The sequence below is a fragment of the Hevea brasiliensis genome, chromosome 3, assembly GCF_030052815.1.
Source record: "Hevea brasiliensis isolate MT/VB/25A 57/8 chromosome 3, ASM3005281v1, whole genome shotgun sequence".
Lineage (NCBI taxonomy): Eukaryota > Viridiplantae > Streptophyta > Magnoliopsida > Malpighiales > Euphorbiaceae > Hevea > Hevea brasiliensis.
In genome coordinates, this window is record NC_079495.1 from 100523497 (window position 1) to 100536309 (window position 12813).

The 12813-nt window shown below is 36.6% G+C and overlaps 1 long non-coding RNA gene across 1 annotated transcript; it reads right to left on the minus strand.

Moving 5' to 3' along the window:
• Positions 1-448: 448 nt before the first annotated feature.
• LOC131178544 (uncharacterized) lies at positions 449-2205 on the minus strand. Its single transcript, XR_009147457.1, has 3 exons — positions 1875-2205; positions 1367-1425; positions 449-789 (listed from the first exon to the last, which is right to left on the minus strand). It is a non-coding gene; the product is annotated as an uncharacterized LOC131178544 (long non-coding RNA).
• Between the last annotated feature and the right edge of the window lie 10608 nt (positions 2206-12813).

Below are 12813 nucleotides of genomic sequence, written 5' to 3' on the forward strand. Positions count from 1 at the left end.
TACCCCGCCTCCTGGCAAAGGCGCCTCATCTGTGCCGACACCTCGTCAGCACATCTGTTCGTGCGTGGCAGCTCTCCTGCTTCTACGCATTTTCCTGAAATTCAGCAGCATTAGCCCACAAAATTCAAAACTGCACATTGCACAGCTCTATAGACTCATATTTATACATAACATATGGAGCAGAAACTAGAAGCAAAGATGACAATGCAAGACGAATGTGGACCCTATTTTTCCGCATGTGACTCCTATTAGACTTTTCCCAACACTTTAGACAACATTCCCTAAGAATCTGGAGCCTAAGCTCTGATACCACATTTGTCACGACCCAACCTATGGGCCGACCAAGACTAGGACACGGCCAGCCTAAAGCCCCCGAGGCCCGTAGTAAGCCTAACTGTTCATTAACCCAACTCTAAGGCCCATTTGGGCCCAATATCAAGAAAACAAACGGACAGAGTCCGGCCATAAAATGGACTTACCAACGGGGAGTTTTCGACTCACCCGACCTGTAAACACAATATATAGTCAATTGGGGAGCTCAGCTCACCCTCCACATACTCATCAACATAATAATAAATGGGAGCTCAGCTCCCTCATCCAATCCATCAAACATGACTTAAGATATTAAGTTTACAGGTCCAACATGATAATAATATTACAAACCAAATTCAAATAATTACTGCTAACACATGCGGAAATTCTAGGAGTAAATAAAATTACACAAATATCGATAAACAACCTACGAAGTATAAAAGCAGGTTAACCCAGAATAAAATATCCTCCTGCGGCCTGTAAAAATTTTTGAACAGGAGTGAGCGTTCGACTCAGAGAGTAAAATATCAATTTTAACCATAATCTCTATAACTATCTAGAACTAATGTATCCTGTAGAGTGAAATGCAACATTAACAACATTTTTACATCATAACATCAAAAAGGTAATTTGGAGCACTCACACACCCTGTAGTATCAATCATAACATATGGGAGCTGATCCCCTATACAGCTCTCTTAAATCCAACTCAGTGCCGGAATTACTCAAGCTCGGACTTCCACTTAATAACCAAATCGAGGGTCCCAGCGAATTACTCAAGCCGTGACTACCCCTCGAAGGATCGGGTCCCAGCGAATTACTCAAGCCGTGGATCGCCTGGCCCTATCCATAGTCCACACCACATCACACGCACGCCAACGCACGCACACTGCTCCAAATTACCACAACAACATTCGTGGCACATTAACAGTTATGAATGCAACATAATTCGTGCCTAGAGTTTAACTACATAAATATATGCATATAAGTGATGCATGGGCATCCTGAACATATAATAATATCGAAATTACAATTAAAATTAATATTTTACTCACAAACTTGACGACAAATTACTGTGGCGGCTGGGCGGAGGAAGAAGGCTGTCCCGGCTCACCTGACAATTATATTACAATTATTTAATACAATCTGACTCAATACAAACAAAGAAAAAGACCAATTACGTCCTAAGTCGTGCCGAAAATCCGGCAGAGTTTCCCCTATACCTAGGACCTACCCAACCTGTAAAAGGGTTCAAAACACACTTCTATACTCACAATCCATATATCCACAGTTCAATCATATCACACAGCCTCTCCTGGGCCCATCAAATCAGTCATCCATCACAATACGCAAAACTTCAATTTAGTCCTTATTATTGATCATTTTTGCAAAAATTGCCCAAACCAATTCTAAAAATTATAAAACTTTGCCCCGCGGTCCTTAGCAATATTACTAAGCTATTGCAAAAAGAATCGAAATTTTCTAAGCTACCACGAATATTTTATGGATTTTTAATCCTATTTAAGCACTAGAAAATTACGAAAAAACAAGGTTCGGGTTTACCTTTGCCGATTCCGACTTCGGGAACGCGCTCGGGGCGTCTGACAATGGGGGGCTAGCCAAAACCTCGGTCCAATTCGGAGACTTTTCCGGTAACGGGTTTGTCTGGCCCTAAATTTGCAGACCCGGTCAACTGTCGAATTTCCGCGAATCGAGGATACCTACACGAAGCCCATAACACGGGGGTTAGTACATAAATTTTTCAGAATTTTCTAAGCTCATTAAATGCTCGGAAAAACACTGCGAAGTTCCGTGGGACCCACCGAAAAACGGTGTCGGAAAAATTCGAAATTTATGTCGTTGCGAAGCTCTCGACGAATGGAGCATGCTGGTGGCCTCGGTTTTCGTGGGATTCACGCTGAGAAATCTAGCCCAAAAGTCGAAATAGGCTAAAATCTTCCCGAGCAAAAATCGGACAATCCGCTCGATGGATTTCGGCGTTCTTGGTGTCTATGGAAAGCTCTCGCCGAGTAGATGATTTTGGACACAAGACCCGGTCCAATTGGTGGCCGGATCCGCCGGATTTGACCGGGAAGCGAGGAAGGGAGATCGCGCGCTTCCGGCCGCTGGTCACGCCGGGCCGGGATACCGAGGCGGCGCCGGCGAGGGGAGAACGCAGGGGAGGCGGCTGGCCGGCGGCAGGGGAGGGGAGGAGAGAGAAACGAGAGAGAAAAGGGAGAGGGACGCGCGCGCGGGGAAAGAAAAAGGAAGAAGGAAAAGGGCTGATCCGATTCGACCGGTCCGATCCGGTCCGGTTCGATTCGGCCGGTTCGATTCAGGATACAAAATTTTGAATTTTTACTCTGCCTCGGGACCGAAAACGAGGTCCAAAAATTCCAAAAAAAATTTCCAGAAAACTCAGAAAAATACGTAGATTCCAAATATATTTTTAGTTTTGCCACGTGGTCTTTAAATTAATTTTTAAAAATCATCAAAGTTTATATTTTCAGAAAATCGAACCCGATTTTTAAAATCCGAAAAATCTCAAAAAAATTCCTAAAATTTAAATAAAATTAAAATACCAAAAATGCTCATAAAATTTAAAATTTTGGGGTGTTACACATAGCTTATAACAATACCCCAACAGCCCACCTCGGCCCCTTTCTCCCTTAATTAGGACATTATGAGTGTTTGGCAAAGACTTGCAAGGTTTTCTAAAGTGCAATTCATACGCAACCTAAATTTCCACTAAAATAAGATTGGTGCTAGTACGTCTTAAAAGATTGCGGAAGAGCACTTATTAACCCTTGCCATATTGATCTCTTTTGCCCAGTAGATCCTAAAATGACCAAAGCTCTTTATTTTTTAAAAGTGCTCAGTTGGGTTAAAAGAAATGGGTCCAATAAGGTTGCATTTGAATTGACTCCCTACTCCTTATTCAAGCATTGGCATTCAGCTTTTCCTATTTTGGTTTAATTATTTTTTATTGTTTTTCTCTTCTTAGTGAGCTTAGTTTTTGCTCTATCGCTTTTGCATGCAGATTAGCGAACTTTATTGCCCATTATTTGACAAAGGTAATGAGTTCTCATTTTAATTTTCAGGAGTAGAGTCCTGTCCCTCTTCATGATTTCTTAATTGATGTATTAACTTTTGTTTTGGCTTAATGCAAGCAATCTTTCTTCCTAAAAAAAAAAAAAACAACTCACAAAAAAATTTAAATGTTCTAAATATCTTCTAAGAAATTAAGTATGAAGGAATTGCTTTAACTCATGAATTTATTAGTAGCTTTTTGCTTTGATACCACTTGTTGAAAATTGGAGGATGATAGACTTAAATGAACCTTATTAGAGGGATTGAATTATAATTTTACAATTCCAATGGACACTCGCAGCACACCGCACACTTATTTCCTCACTTACACCAACACTATCATACATACAAGAGTTTCTCTCTTTAACACTTACTCACACATCCACGCGTACACATGGCCACGCACAAGTGTTCCTCACATTCTCTCTTACCACTCTTTCAATTGTTGGTACAAAATAGCACACACTTATATTTATAGTAGTTTTTAGGCAGTGGATGGACAAATCTAAAGAAAGCTTAGAGTCGGTGATGAAGGTGTATAGAGCTTTCTTGAATGGTGGTGAATGCTTAATGACAAAGAAAATTCTGGATTAATGAGAGAGAGAGAGTCGATGATGAATTTTTCTCAATAATCCCCTCAGCATCGACTCTCTATAACTCTGCTTTCATTTTGTTGCTTTGAAACTCCACATCCTTCTTGATCATAATAGTCTTCAATATTGATGTGATTGTTTTTTGCTCTTATATATTGCGATACGTCTTCGTGTTTATTTCGTTGAGCAGTATTTTGAAATATCTTTTCATATCTTTCATATCTCATATATTTACCTTTATTTGATTCCTTAAGAATGCCCCTTGATTTTAATTTGTTTTCTCAACTTGGACTTTCTTTTTCTTCTTGGACTATTACCTCTTTTTCCACTTCAGCATGCACTTGCCTTTGTTTCATAACCCCATCTCTAATGTCTTCTTTACTTAAAGACCATGAAAGCTCCCTCACGAATTTTGAACTATGTTTTTCTCCTTGCATTTTCTCCTTAAATTCTTTTTTCACTGCTTCCTTCTCTTCTTCACGGTCAAATTCTCTAATTGAAGTCACCATAGAAGTGAATTCCTTGCCTTCTTCCATGAATAGGCTTAAATTTATCTCATCAATGTTCAATTGATGAATTCTTCCTTCATCAATGTCAATTTCTTCTTCTAAAGGAACTTCTTCAAAGAAGTTTGCTGTTGTCAAGTCCCATTCTTCTTCACTTTCAACTAACTTTGTTATAGTGAAGGATGCTTCCATGTCCCATTCTTCCTCACTATTATATTGCACTTCATAAATTCTTGAAGTAACTGCCTTTATATTGACTTCTTGTTGAGCCAACCTTTTCCCATGGTAGTGACTACAATCTCCCCCTATAGTTCCACACGATTGAATTATGTAGACTCTTCTGACTAAGTGGACTCATCATCATCGTCTAGCTCTACAATGGCACAAGTAGCTTGAAAATCCCATTCTTCTTCAATTTCAACTTTAGGTTGTGTGGATGTTGCAATGTTTCCTTTTACTCTTCTATACCAACAATCTCAAGCATAATAGCCTCTTTTGCCACGCATAAAACACTGATTATTCTTGCTACGTTTTGTTCTATCCTCTAATTGATCATAGTTGGGCAGGTTATGGTGAGCTCCCCCTTGTTGCCATCTCCTTCTTAGTTAATAACTCTGCCATCCTTCTTGTTTTGATTTTCCCCTAGTTCTTGATCTCATAATTTTTGGATCCTTCTCTTTACTCCGCTTCTTACTGAATAGAGTTTTCTTATTTTCTTTGACTAGGATTTTAGACATTTGATTATCTAGAGCCTCTTGATTAGTTAAAATATTTTCTAACTCATTCAAGTTTGGCTCTTTAGCCTATCCACGAGTTGCTGTGACAAGAGCATTGAACTTGGTGTGCAATCTATGAATTGTGATTCTCCACTTTCTAGTCTCGATAATTTGATTTTGAGGATTTAATTTTGAAATTTTTTGATATAAAGATTTAACTTTAATGAAATATTTACTCACCTTCATGTCTTATTGCGAGATTGATAACAACTCATTCTTTAGTTGTTGCAGCTTTGCGTCATTCACCCTAGTGAATAACTCAGCAAGAGTGTCCCATGCCTCTTCAGGGGTCTTTGCATCCTTGATGTGTTGCGACAATTCATCCTCCACTAAAATTGACCAAGCATATATAGCTTTACCAGCCCTAACCTTCCATTTATTGAGGTCTTCGAAATTTATAGGGGGTGATGTTTTAGCTTCTCAATCTCCTACAAATCTTGACCAAGTAGATAGAATTATATACGAGTACTCCAAGTGCTATAATTATAATTATTGAGCTTTTCTAAAGTGCTTATTAGAGTCAACATATCCTCCATATTGACTCCTTTTACTCTCCAATTAATAAACTAAGTTTGGTCCTTGATGAATAAGCTCTACAGTATCAGACTATCCACGACTAGAATCTCATTCGATCCCAAATCGATGATTGATAGTGCCACTCCTTGGCAACTTGACACAATTCTGCCTCTTGGCTTTTTAGAATACCTGGTCCTAGACCAATGCGTTCCACGGCCTTACTATGTCCAACAATTTCTCCTTTGATAGCACTTGAATTTTCACGATCCTTCACCTCTGCCTCTAATACCAATCCCTGGCCACTTGCTCTGATACGAGCAAAACTTTGAACAGCACCTTGATTAATACACGATTAACGATCTCAGACTATTAGGCTCTGATGCCACTTATTGGGTATCTTTATGCTATGATACCGCTTGTTGAAAATTGAAGGATGATGAACTTAAATGAAACTCTATTAGAGGGACTGAATTATAATTTTACAATTCCAATGGACACTTACGGCACACCACACATTTATTTCCTCACTCACACCAACACTATGATGCACACAAGAGTTTCTCTCTTTTACACTTACACGCACATTCACGCGTACACATGGCCACACATAAGTGTCCATCACATTCTCTCTTAGCACTCTTTCAATTGTCGATACAAAATAACACAGCACATATTTGCACATATTTATAGTAGTTTTCAGGAGGTGGATGGACAAATCTAAAGAAAGCTTGGAGTCGCTGAGGAAGGTGTATGAAGCTTTCTTGAATGGCGGTGAATGCTTAATGATCAAGGAAAAAAATTCAGGATTAATGAAGCTAGAGAGAGAGAGAGAGAGAGAGAGAGAGTGAGTTTGGTGGTGAATTTCTGTAGCTTACACATATCCTCTCTAGCTCTTTCTACGGAATCCGGAATAGCATTATTATTATTTATTTATTTTTTCGTACGGAAATTCGCTGGAATCGCCAAAAGAAAGAAAGTGCGCTAGATATTGCGGCAACTGCGGGTGCCAAATTCAACGGCCTTACCTACCTGCAGAGACTAGTTGCTTTTCCAGCATATGTCGTCCTTGGGCCTGTTCCAGTGGGAGCACAACTTCATGGTCCACCAACACCTCCTTCGTAATCACGCAATCATTGCCGTTGATGCCTCAATCCGCTTTTCTAGTGTCAACGCCCTTTGATTTTCACCTTTTTTTTTTTTTTAATAATCATACTTAATCTAACTTATATATATATATATATATATATATACACATACATTGAATAATTCTTGTGTAATTTAGTTATTCTTTTCTAAAATTAGAGTACAAATATCATATAAAACATATACATATTACTTATATATATATAAATTAATTAAAAAACACATTAAAATTGCTAAAAATTAAAAATTTCAAATGTTAAATATGAATCATAATTTAGAGATTTTTATTTTTAATATCTTTAATGTGTCTTCCTGCAAGTCAATATCCATATATTTCACGGTTAATCATATTATGTTAAAATTCTTAATGATAAATTTAATTATTACACTTAATTTAAAATTGAAATAAAATATGATTTTGAGTTTTTTACTTTTTATCTTCTTTCGCCCACGTATACAAACGTATAAAATTAATTTAAGCAAAAGTTAGATTATAAAAAATATTAATCTATTAATTAAAATAATATATTTTTTTATTTAATATATCTTGCACACCCATTATTCAATTGTGCTTAGCCCCATCTCGTGGTTCTTCTTTGATTCTGATTTCTAAAGAGAGGGTGATAGAAGCTAATTAAGAAATCAACTTCCTCCCTCAATCATAGCCACCAACTATGTTCAGTTCTCCTTTCAAGCTCACAATAAACGAAGATGGCTTGTTGAGGAACCAAAAAAATGCTTTAATCCCCTTTCTTATCTTATTATCAATGTTGCCACGTTGGGCTTGAAACCTTGATCGTGCATTTCATGAAAAAGCCCCAAACCTTTTCTAGATCACACATTTTATCAAACACTTTCGCTGCATCCTCCATTAACCCACAAGTTGTGTATAATTCAACAACACCAATTTGCATGGAGCTAAAACAGTGAAACCCAATAATTATAATGCCATTATGAACACACTGGCCAAGTTTAAGGTCTCAAAAATTCGAAGAAGCCTTGACTAAAGGCACAAAAGTATACTCATCAAGCCAAATGCCTCGATTTTTCATAGAGGAAAACAAACTTAAAGACCCTTCGGTCCACATAAAGAGTAAGGATTGGATTCTGAGATCCACAAACAGAAACAAAATAAGCAAGGATTTGGTTGAATTGGTGAAGGGCATGGCCAAGGAAATGGGCGTGGAAAAATAGTCTAACTGGGAGAACTCAGTGAATGCAAATAAAACCATTTCTCTACTATTGCCTTCTCCTCCTCCAAAACTGATGGGGACGATGATGACTCGGTGCTAGAGCTTCGGAAAAAGAGTGACTCTAAGGACAATGGATTCATTGGATTGTGCATCAGTGAGTCAAAGTGATGATTTTGGCGGAGAGAGAAGCGAGTTGGTGAGTTTTGGTGAGAGGTGAGGCCAAGTATGACTTCGAGTTTTTCTCATGGTGTGTACGTGTTCTTGGAGCTCGAAAGGTAAGCAGCATGATTGTGAAGTTCTGAAGGTAGGCAGTGACTGTGATTGAGAGAGAAGTAATAACTCCGCTCATCATTAACGGGCCAATTAACTGGAGAGTGTAATTGTCGTGATGTATAAAAGTACAGCACATAATTATTAAAATTTTTAATTTAGGGTATACTTATAGAAAGTAGGAAAATTCAATTCTTTTTTAGATATTTTTTTTAAATTATATTATTAAAATAAAATAATAAATAATTTATGCAATGTAAAATGATTAATTATATTTAATTAATATTAGACTCCTCCTCCCTACTAAAAAAATACTAACAAAGCATCTGGTTTCATCAAAGAGAAGTAAGAAACTTGTCCAATAAAGAGTAAAGACTCTTAGAGAGGATCCTAATCATTAATCATCCTTAATTTATTAATCATTAATAGTATTCCATGGATTGTCATTATTTTTTTTATTTTATTATTATTTTTTTAAGACTGTATACTGTTTGCCAAAGAGAGATCAAAGGCAAGAAGAATGGATCACAATCGTCATATTGTTACTTCTCCCTCCAAGCTTTACAGATATCTATCATGTCATTGTCAGCTGAGCTTAAGATGTCCATATTTTTATATGGTAATAGACTAGAGGTACAATGGAATTAATAAACACAAATTAATTAATTGGTACTACTGTAGGGTATAATGTCTACATCATCTGAAAAATTAGAAAAAGAAATTAAAAGATAAAGGTATTTGGTCAGTTTAAATATCTCCCTCAAATTCTCAAGATTCGCATGTTAATTAGACGACAGAGAGTAGCTGTATAATTGAATGGCAGAAGAATCAAATTCACATGGGGAATGAGTGAGTGATTGAGAGGGAGTGTGATGATGTTGGTGTTGGTACCGCTAACATTGAATTCCTTTGTAGAGTGGATGGGAATGGCCTTTGTCGCTGCATGTTTACAATATCTTCAACCATAGGGACCCCCAGCTTCACCAACAGCCACACGATACCAACATGCACGTATATGGATGTTGGTCTTTTGGATATATGGATATTCTGTATATCTTCAATTTTGAAAATGTTTTCTGGTGAAATTAATTTTATTTAATTTAAACGTGTCTTTCTTCACATGTAATCTCATGGACACATATAAATCGAATTGTGACTATACCAAAAATGTGTATGATCTCAATGTGAATAAATATATGCTAATCTGACTTTGAGTTGCATGATTCTGAACACCAAAAAATTTATATTTGATGAATTTGCTGAGTTTACATGAAATTTTTTAGTATCACAATTTTTTAGTTAACAAACATAATTGACGACACCATGAGTATCAGAATTTTTTAGGTAACAAAAAATTGATAAAAAAAGAAAAAACTTAAGTATAATCACCCACCTACACCATTTCATACTCATTTTTCCATTACTCTAACTTCATGTCCATCATTTTTAATAGATATTTTAAACATTAAATAATAATAAATTAATTATTTAATTGATTTAATTCTACATAATTAATATTATTTTCTATGAGCTTAAGTTATGAGTTAAGTCATATTAAATGGATAATTTGATTTAATATTTTAAACTCATAAATTAATTAAAATTTAAAAATATTAAAGATTAAATCATAGTATACACAAAAAATTTGTTTGAAAAAATCTTGATTTCAACGCTCCATAGTGTTTGGCTCTCTTTGAGTTTATCGATTGATGTATTCCAGCATGTATATTGATTTTTTTTATTTTTAAATTGCATCCAAGAACTTATATTAAGAAGGTAACTAAGCATCAGAAAATAAAATGAATCAAAGATTCCGGGGAATAACTCTAATTCAAGAATAATCTAAAGAACCCGATAAAACATTTTTTTGCTATAAAATCAGCTGCCTTATTGGTTGTTCTCTTCACTAACATTACATGCACATCATCAAATGCAGCCATGTGATCTTTAATTGTAAGTACTGAAGCTCTAATTTCCCATGGAATAACTCCTGACTGAGCTTGAATTGCATGGAACAGTTCTACATTATCAATTTCAAGAACAATAAACTTGGCTTCTATAGTTGTAGTTAACTTCAGAGCTTCTAACATAGCCCTTGCTTCCCCTGATAGTTGAGAGCTCGCACTGATGTAGGAAGCTTTACCATCCAGGAGATCTCCCTTATGATTTCTCACTATAACTGCTGCTACTGCTTCTATGCAATTTTCTTTCCAAGCAACATCACAGTTAAGTTTAAGAAAACCAAGCGAAGGAGCTTTCCAACTAGAATTAACTGGTACATGATCATCATGGTTGGGTTTATGGATGGTCTCTCGCAACAACAGAAGTTCCTCAATTGTATTTGTAATTTTACAAGCTACATTGATGGGGTTAGGAGAAATATGATAAAAAAAACAACCTTATTCCTTTCTTTCCAGATCATACAACACATAGTCGTAGCTAGACACCAAGCTTCAACATCGTTATGAAATTCTGATATCAACTTAGAGACCACCATAGAGCAAAGGATGTGAAACCAATAGGGTTAGGCTTATAGCTGCAAGGACTTGATAACCAAGTAGCTCGAGCATGGTCACACCAAAATAACATGTGTTCCATTGTTTCAGCAGTATTACCACATACTAGACAAGTTGAATCAACAGGGACTCCCCTTCTTGCTAGACAGTCACGTACTGAAATGGCATCAAGCAAAGCCTTCCATTTAAACACTTTAATTTTGGGCTGAATAGGAATACTCCACAACTGCTTCCAAGAGTGATCTGTAACTTAACTTGCTGAGACAAATGAATTAGAGTAGATGTTTCTTGCCTTTTGAGCCAGGAATCTATACCCAGAGCGAACTGAGTACTTTCCAAATTTATCCAAGTGCCAAACAAAGGAATCTTTATAGCCTACATGTGCTACTGGGGTCTTCTTAATCTCATTGGTTACATTGGGTTCAAAGAGAGCATCAACCCAATTGTGATTCCAAGTAAGAGAATGATGGATTATAAGATTAGCAACAACATTTATATGGGGGGGACAATTCAAAGGTCTTGCCACTTTAAAATTTGGAATTGAAGGTAACCAAGGATTTGACCACAACTAAGTATCTTTACTGTCCCCAATATTATGATGGAAACCCTCTTTTAAAACATCCCGCCCAGCTAGAAAAACTTGCCATATCCAAGACTTATTTTTCCTCAAAGAAAAAGCTCGCCAAAATGAACAATGGAGAAAATAAATACTTTTTATCAGTCGAGCCCACAAACTTGTTGGATTTTGAATAAGTCTCCACCATTGCTTTGCCAAACAAGCACGATTGAAAAGCTTGAATTCTCAAAAACCCAAGCCCCCTTGATACTTAGGACAGGTTGCCTTTCTCCAACTCACCCAATAGAGCTTTCTCTCTTTATCTTTTCTCCCCCATCAAAAATTTGAGACAATACTATTGAGACTTTTGCAGAAGCTTTTAGGATAGAGCAAGATAGCCATAGAATAAGTAGGAATGGCATTAATGACAGATTTAATTAACACTTCCCTTCCAGCTTGTGATAGGAGCTTCTGCTTCCATGATTGGTTCTTAGACAAAATTTTTTTCCTCACAAATTCTAATGCTTGGGCTTTTGACCGACCCCAAAAGAATAGAAAACCCAGATACAAATTATCCATCCCTATCTCCTTCATGTTTAGAATATTAAGGATGTCTTGTCTCAACTAAATAGGAGAAAGTCTACTAAAGAACACGCTGGATTTATGGAAATTTACTTGTTGACCTGAGGCTGCTGAAAATAAAGATATTGCTCTCAATAGAGAATGGGCTTCAGCTTTTGAAGCTTTGCCAAATAATAAAGTATCATAAGCAAAGAGCATATTTGTAATAGCAGGCGAGCTTCTAGCAATTTTGATTCCTTGGATATTCCCCTCTTGTTTTTCCTTCTGAATAAGGCAAGATAAGGCTTGGGATACAAAAAGAAATAGGTAGGGAGACAAGGGGTCTCCCTGTCTTAACCCCCTTGAAGGATAAAACTCTGGAGAAGGGGCGCCATTGATCAATACAGAAAAACTAGCAGTAGAGACACACTACATAATAAAGTGAACCCATGCTGCATCAAAACCAAACTGTAGAAGAGCTTTCTTAAGAAAAATCCACTCAACTTGATCATATGCCTTTTGCAAATCCAGTTTTATGGCCATTGAGTGCTTTTTACTATGAGAAGATCTAAGATAGTGGAATGCTTCATGGGCTATAATAACATTATCTTGAATAGCTCTATCTGAAATAAAAGCAGTTTGGTCATGAGAGGTGAGGGAATTCATCCATGGCTTTAGCCTGTTCACAATGATTTTTGAGACAACTTTGTAATAGAAATTGCATAGGCTTATAAGCCTATATTAATTAATTTCAAAAGGGTTTTTACATTTCGGAATGAGAA